Raw genomic sequence first — 8,911 nt, 5'->3', positions numbered from 1 at the left:
GCTGCGCAGTAGGGTGATGCGCATCATGGAATACTCTATTTAGTGCCGACTGAAGGGGGGCCCAGACAGACTCCGACAAGACATGAGTTATTGATGAATTAGACATTCCGGTGCTATTTTAGCAAGTGATTTTTTGAAAAACATAATAAATGGAAAAAAAATAAAATAAAAATAAAAGGAGGCTCCTTCTGGGGACTCCCTCGTTCTGCTGGGGGACTTCAACGCTCACACTGGAAACGACAGTGAGACCTGGAGGCGCGTGATTGGGAGGAATGCACCCCCCCCCCCAATCTTAACCCGGGTGGTCTATTGTTATGGGACTTCTGTGCTCATCACAGATTGTCCATAACAAACACAATGTTCAAGCATTACGGTGTCGGACTTGCGACTGCATGTTTTGGACACTCGGGTGAAGAGAGGGGCGGAGCTGTCAACAGATCACCACCTGGTGGTGAGTTGGCTCTGATGGTGTGAGGTCTGCTGGGAACATCTGGCAGAGTCTCACGTCAGAAAGAGCTTCAACTCCCACCTCCGGGAGAGCTTTGACCATGTCCCGGGGGAGGTAGGGGATTGCCTGTCGGGGTGGCAACACCCGAACCCGTTGGTGGACACTGGCGGTGAGGGACTCCATCAAGCTGAATAAGGAGTCCTGTTGGGCCTTCTTGGCCTGTGGGACTTCAGAGGCAGCAGACAGGTACTGGCAGGCCAAGTGGAGTGCAGCTACGGCGGTCACCGAGGTGAAAACCCGGGCATGGGAGGAGTTCAGTGAGACAATGGAAAACAACTTCCGGATGGCTTCAAAGAGGTTCTGGACCACTATCCAGTGTCTCAGGAGGGGGAAACAGTGCTCTGTCAAGACTGTTTGGTGGGGATGGGGTGCTGCTGACCTTAACTTGGGACGTTGTGGATTGGTGGAAGGAATACTTCCTCTGAAGACCTCCTCAATCCCACCGACACGCCCTCTGGTGAGGAAGCAGGGCCCAGGGACTCGGAAGTGGGCTCTTCCATCTCTGGGGTTGAGGTTGCTGAGGTGGTCTAAAAGCTCCTCGGTGGCAGGGCCCCAGGGGTAGATGAGGTCCACCTGGAGTTCCTTAGGGCCCTGAATGTTGTGGGGCTTTCGTGGTTGACACGACTCTGCAACATTGGGGCAGTGACTCTAGAAAGGCAGACTGTGGCGGTCTTTTTAAGAAGGGGGACCAGAGGGTGTGTTCCAACTATGGGGGATCACACTCCTCAGCCTCCCTGGTAAGGTCTACGCAGGGGTGCTGGAGAGGAGGGTCCGCTGGATAATTGAACCTAGGATCCAGGAGGAGCAATGCGGTTTTTGTCCTGGTCGTGGAACTGTGGACCAGCTCTGGACCCTTGGCAGGATCCTTGAGGGTGCATGGGAGTTTGCCCAACCAGTCCACATGTGCTTTGTAGACTTGGAGAAGGCATTCGACCATGTCCCCGGGAAGTCCTGTGGGGGGTTCTCTGGGAATATGGGGTATCAGACCCCCTGATACGGGCCATCCATTCCCTGTACAACCGGTGCCAGAGCTTGGTCCGCATCGCTGGCAGTAAGTCGGACTCTTTTTCGGTGAGGATTGGACTCCACCAGGGCTGCCCTTTGTCACTGATTCTGTTCATAACTTTTATTGACAGAATTTCTAGGTGCAGCCAGGGTGTTGAGGGGGTCTGGTTTGGTGACATCAGGATTGGGTCCCTGCTTTTTGCAAATGATTTGGTCCTGCTAGCTTCATCAGGCCGTGACCTCCAGCTTTAACTGGATCGGTTCGCCACTGAGTGTGAAGCGGCCGAGATGGTAATCAGCACCTCCAAATCTGAGGATGTGGTTCTCAGCTGGAAAAGGGCAGAGTGCCCTCTCTGGATCAGGTATGAGATCCTGCCCTAAGTGGAGGAGTTTAAGTACATCAGGGTCTTCACGTGTGAGGGAAGGATGGAGCAGGAGCAGGTGGATCAGTGCAGCGTCTGCAGTAATGCGAACTCTGCGCCAATCTGTTGTGGTGAAGAGGGAGCTTAGCCGAAAGGCAAAGCTCTCGATTTACCGGTCGATCTTTGGCCCTACCCTCACCTAGCGGCCAAAATGAGCTTTCTCCATAGGGTGGCTGGGCTCTCCTTTAGAGATAGGGTGAGAAGCTTGGTCATCCAGGAGGAGCTTGGAGTAGAGCCACTGCTCCTCCGCGTTGAGAAGAGCCAGATGAGGTGGATTGGGCATCTAATTAGGATGCCTCCCAGATACCTCCCTTGTTTACACTCGTCTCAAATGAGCTGGGTAAGAAAGTTTTGGCTTTACTATGTTTGGCTTTGAGCACCACAAGCTCAATGCCATCTAGTTCCATTATATTTGAGAGAAGGCAGACATTTCTACAGCCGGTATGTCCAACACTCTGCAACTCCACCATAAGGGTGCCAGTTGGCCCCCCAACCATTCTCTAATTCAGAATAAAAATAAAGTGATTCACATTGGGAATTATTTTTGTCCTTTTAGTACACACAAGGTGCATACAATAGTGTCAAAATAGAGCTTGTTTATTAAAAAAGTGCCAGTGGACGATCACCCCCACACCCCTATATGAAGGTCCTAGCTAAGCCTCTAAAGTCCTACCATCCTAAACCCTTGAAATGTCCTAAAATTCTAGAAGCATTCGAAAGTCCTAGAAATTTTCCCAAATTATACATGTGTACTTTAATCCTAGAAAAGTGCTAAAATCATAGAACTGTGCTTAAATCCTAGATCTGTCATACATTTCTATCAACATCCTTAAATCCTAGAAACATCCTAAAATTATAGATAATTATAGCATAGAATTGTATTATAGAATTATAAACTTACTCAAAATCCTAGATATGTTCTATAATCCTGGAAACATCCTAAAATCCTGGAAATGCACTAAATCATAGAAATGTCTTTAAATCTTAGAAATGTCCTAAAATCCTAGAAACTTCTTACAATCCAGGAAATGTCTTAAAATCATAAGAACTTTCTTAAAGTTTCAAGAGTGCCCTACAATCCTAGAAATGTTCTAAAGTCCTTGAAATATCCTAAAACCCCCAAAACATCCTAAAATCCTAGAAATGCCCTAAAATCCTAGAACTGTCCCAAAATCGTAGAAACATCCAAAAATCCAAGAAACATAATTATAAAATTTCTTAAAATCATAAGAAATTTCCTAAAATCCAAGTGTTCTAAAATGTTCATAAGTCCTTGAAATGTCCTAAAATCCTAAAGCATCCTAAAATCCTAGAAATGGCCTAAAATCCCAGAAATGTCCTCAAATCCTAGAAACATCCTAAAATTCCAGAAATGTTCTAAAATCCTAGAAACATCCTACAATACTAGAAATGTCCTAAAATCCTATAACATCACCAAAGTCCAGAGACATCCTATATCCTAGACTGCTGTGACTGGCCCCTGGTCTCCTGTCATTTTCCAAAAGTGACCCCCAAGCAAAGCAAGTTCAGTATCCCTGATCTAAACTGGTGAATATTACAGGTAGGAATAAACGTGTTTTTGATTTGGGGCCCACTGCCCCTTTAGTTAACCTATAATACAGCTACTCTGTTCACCTCATACATACAAGATTAAATTACTATTAGTCTGTATTTTTTTTATTGTCATCAAATCCTATCTGCAGAGCCAAATTAACAATGCATTAGTCCGTCTCTTGATAAATGCTGCCTTCCTATCTCGGTTCCAAGCTCAAGCCCAAAGCATCCAAGCTTAGAACAAGGTTGCATCTCTGTGCTGTGAAATCAGAGAGCTGCTGTGGCTCCAATTATTATTAATCCTGTCATCTGGAGAGCAACAGTTAATTAATCAGTAAGTCATTTTCCCTGAGAACAGGTTAATTATCTTGTTACCTCCAGAAAGCAGAGGGAAAACAGTAGGTTGGATAACAAAATAATGCTCTTGGGATAACATGATTAAAAAAATAATTGCATGGCCAGTGCCCTTATGTGCCCAGCTTGTGCATCGTTAGTCTAAGGAGAGTATACTCAAAGTATTTAGAGATGAGGCTAATACATGGAAAACCATGTGGGATTTGTTAGGGACAGCAAATTAATACAGATTTAGCAGTAGATATTTACTAATTTTTGCAACATATCACCCATGAACAACAATGGAGCTCTATGACACAAATCACTTACTGTGAAGGCTGATCTGCAGTTGTGCGCAGGCTCTGCACAGCCCTCAGCCTAAACACCTAAAACACAGGGAAAACATGGCTTAGTGGCAAAAGCATTAAAACAAAGTACAACATTTGGCTCCATTATAATTCACAAGTTTAACACACAAAAAAAAGTATTTTTCTGGACGCATTTTCCCCAAAACACCAATTAGAATTATGACATTTTTCATTGCATGAATTAGCCTTGTGCTTATTGGACTTTTCCTTTTCTTTCTTCTTTTTCTTATATACTAAAGGGAATATTACCAAATTCAATGCTATTATAAATCACAAGGTTCACCTCCAAAAATAATTGTCTTAAACTAGAGACATTGTCCCCACATACAACATGCTAACATTATTAGCAAAAGCCTATGATATTTCCCATTGCATAAATTAGCCTAGGGGCTATCATAATTTTCCTCTACTCATACAAAATACGTTACATACCTAACAAAAACTTAAATATGTAACATAAAGTATCATAGGCTTTATTTAGGCGAGTAAAATTACGCAAGTTTACGAAAAGAAACATGGTGACAACGAATCTTAAAATGACTCAAAGTTCATGTGGTTGGTTTCACATGGTTCTGTACACTGGTCAGGACACTGGAACGTCCTGTTTTGCAAAGTAATGTGTTATTTTGTCACCCACCCACCGCCCTGACCTGCCACCTTATTCATTCTTTAGTCCCTATAGTGTTTGGTCATGTGATCGCAGCCTTTAAAATGCTATTTATTGTTTCTTATCTGTGAAAAATGGTAAATAAAAGCTTCATTTCCACTGTGGGAAACTGTTCTCACTCTGCAAAAACAAACAAAAAGTCTGTATTGCTGCAACACGTTGTTACGTATCTGCAAATCCAGCTACAACGTAGGGTATAGCATAGAGTACAGATCTATGCTGACGCAAAAGTAAAAATGCTGCTTAACAATGAGCAATGATAGGTGCTATCCATATGTTGTCTGGGTGTGGTTTTTATATAGGCCAGTATAGGTTTACTACACCCTCACACGTACCTTTTACATGTTTTATCCTCATTGTGCTTTCTATTATGTGAAACAAATAAACTAAGCTAAACTTAACGTGAGCTTTTCCTTTAGGCATGCATCTCTATCCTTGCAAAAGTTGGTTTTCTTTACAATATCTCCATGACAACGAACAGAGCCAATTGTAAAAAGACAAGAGGCTGCTTGAAGCAAACTGCAGTAAAAACCCCAATTGAGACACATATTCCTAATAGGCTGTGAACATGTCTGAAGAATACTGCTAAAACCTTGAAAAATACTGGCATTTTTGACAACTTGATGTAGAAATGAAGTAGCATCTATTCTTTTAACGCTTCTAAATTGAATTTGTTTCCAATGAGATCTGCAGTACTGACCATGAAAAAAATCACCTGTCTTTGCTCCTTTCGATCCGTCTCACCCGATCTGACTCCTACTCTGCAACTAACTTCAGCACAATGACATCAGTATCATCCACTGCCTCTCCTCATCGCTTTCCTGCGGTGACTAACTGAGCATGAATCCCAGCTGCAGCAAATCAGTAAAGGTCAAGATACAACTGGGGTCTGAGGACAGAACTGAACCAACATCTGTACAGATGTATCATTAACCTGAAGGCATCAGGTGCGTCTCTCTACTGTTGGCAGTGATTGCCATGGTAACAGTGAGAGACCATTGTAATTTTTGATGTCTTGTACGGGATGTTTGCCAAACCTTTATAAGATGTCGCTCACACACACACATACATTCCTGTACTTCTACCTTTCTGATGACCCTCATTGACATAATGCACTCTCTTGCCCCTCACCCTAACCTTAACCATCACAACTACATTTCTAACCCCAGTCCCTAAACTTAACATAACCCCAATTCTAACCCTAAAACTAAGTCTTAAAGCCTCTGGAAACATGGCTTGAAATAGTACAAATACATATTTTATATCAAAGTTGAGTGTCTCATTAAGTATCTACAAAAATCTGAGTAAAAATAAATGACTAGAAATAGTCACAGAAACAGAGCTCAAAACAGCTCATTTTGATGATAATAGCATTCCTCCAGACTGTGTGGGTGGGGCAGATCAGGTTTTGACTGACATCTCTTTGGATCCCACCTTTGTTATCTGTCTCTCACCTCCATGACGACAGCCATGGAGTAAAGCAGAGTCAGCGTGGTACAGCTCTATCTGTTCCAGCCCTCTGACTCTGGCTTTGCTGCTCCATCTCCCCAGACAGAGTGCGCAGAGTCGCTCTGACACTCCTAGAGTGCACTGCTTTGGATAACTGGACGGTACATTCCAACAACGCTCCCAGTTAACAGTCCAGTTTGTGCCAGAGTGCGCTCCAGCACTCAGAGTGAGTGTTTCCGAATGCAACCTGTTGAAAGGAGCATTGAGGGATTTTATTTTGGCATGTTCAATAAGTATCAACTGACAGCTGACATTGAATTTTTGATTGGCTTTATCCATATTATATGATATGGATCGAGGATAACCTCGCCCAAACCAACCCTGCCTCAGGAAGTTGTGTAAACACTAAAATGATAATTTTTCTGATTTGGACTGCGGTTAATGTCAGATCATTTTTGATGCTTTTTATAATGCATGAAAGACCCTGAATTATTTTTGTGGTTTGGGTATCCAGAGGCTTTAACACTCAAATAGGCCTTTTAAAAAAAAAGCGAGGGCCGGCCATAATGTCCTTACTTTCCCTAAATATCCTTACTTGGTTGGTTAACACTGCCATCCTCACTTTGTTGCAAGTACAAGTATGTATATACACACACACCCTTGAGGCATAACTGGTTGACGTAAACTCTCACATGACTTGCAGAACCTGTTACAGACAGAAAAAAGCACAATAATGCCACCTTATGTCGACCTTATTAAAGTCAAACCGTTCCGAGGTGAGCCATGAGCACATTATTGTGACATTAATAACCATATATACCTCGAACTGCGCAGACAGCATCTGACACTGGAGGTTTCATCTAGTGTTCAATATGAATCAGCCATCAGTAGCATGGCTGTTACTGATGTATGATATTCCAATGTATTTATGACAGAGCAGAAGGTCATTTACAGTGGAGGTTGTAAACAAGCACAAGATGCTGTCCAGAGAGGAATTATTCCATCAGGTGACAGATGGTGGCTGATGTCAGATCAGTTTCTGAGGGCTTTAAAGCTCAAATATGCAACACTGGTACATAAAAATTAATATAAAATGTTCTACTCTACCAATCTGGATCTCACTCACTTACCCTTTCTGGATGTTTTTATTGCATTGTTTCGTTGAAATTACATTTTCATACAGCTAGTTTGCAATATCCAGTGCGTTAGGTGAGAGAAAAAGCTTATGATATTACATCTTTTTAGAAAAAAAAGTCTGAAGTGTTCAAGAGGCTACGCATGAATTAACATCTCCTCTAACCTTAATCGAAGTGCTTTTGTTGCCTAAACCTAACCACAGAAGGGATGCAAATCCAGGTCTCTGGTGTCAAGAGCTGGCCTTTGTATTTCCACAGTCCCCCCTGACCACCTACCTGCGACTCTGACGCAGTATTCAAATATAGCCCTCACTTTACTCACCCTTAAAAACGCTCTCAAGGCTCATTCATATTCCCTTTCATTCACGTTCCCAAAAATACATTTGTCCATTTTAAATGTAGTAACCATCACCATGGGCCTCATCTCGTCACCATGGGCCTAATCAAATTTAGATGATGTTTTTGAGTAATCAGAATGACTGGATTATTGAATTTCAGGGCCAAAGAAATGCTACTAAACTTGGTCCGTTGATCCTAATGACTGTAATTCTTTTTTTTTTTTTAGGCTGGAGAAGTTTGGATACTACCTGGTACTGGTATTTCGGTCAAAAACTTAAAGGAGAACTACACTTATTATTAAAATTCACACTAGATAGATAAAATATTAGTTAACATGAACAACTCTCCTAAATCCAAAAAATAAGAGTGCTAAAACTCAAATTTGATCGTGTGAGAGTGAGTGTGTAAGGTTATCTGTCTATATGTGTTGGCCCTGCGATAGGCGACCTGTCCAGGGTGTACCCCGCCTTCCGCCCAATGACAGCTGGGATTGGCTCCAGCCCCCACGCAACCCTTGCGAGGACAAGCGGATACGGAAAATGAATGAATAAATGAATTTCCAGTACAAAGCTTTTATATTGAAGTGCTGTTTCTGTTGATTCTTGCAATACATTGTTTACATTTTGTGAAATACAATTAAATATGTGACTTTATATGTCACTTTTACCATATTTGGAATATGTAGAAAATACATGTTATTTCCACTCTCACAATCAATGTTGCTGCAAAAATCTACTTTGCATGTCGTATGTTGCAAATAATTCATTTTTTGTGTTTTTTCATCTGAAATCATTGTGCCATTATTACAAAAGCTTTGCATGTTAATGGTTAAAATTTTGAAAATTAATATTAATTCTGAAAAATTGCTATTTATGATTCGGACTGATGTTGGTTAAAAAATGAGAAAATTAAAATTTTTAAAAAACAGAATGAAAGGAGAGAATTATACTCATGTATGATATTTTTTAAAGCTTGATTTTAAAAACCACATTTTGTGCGCAGAATGTGTAATTATCAATAAGGGTTAATTTCGGTGGTGTAGCCCTTTAAAGGTCTTAAGTACAAATATCCATCCATATGGGCGGCCCATTTTAATGTTAGATATTTTACCTCTGGTGTTGGCACAATTT

Source organism: Plectropomus leopardus, chromosome 23 (assembly GCF_026936395.1).
Source record: "Plectropomus leopardus strain MGB_pleo_1.0 chromosome 23, ASM2693639v1, whole genome shotgun sequence".
In the NCBI taxonomy this organism is placed as follows: domain Eukaryota; kingdom Metazoa; phylum Chordata; class Actinopteri; order Perciformes; family Serranidae; genus Plectropomus; species Plectropomus leopardus.
This window is presented reverse-complemented; position numbering follows the sequence as displayed.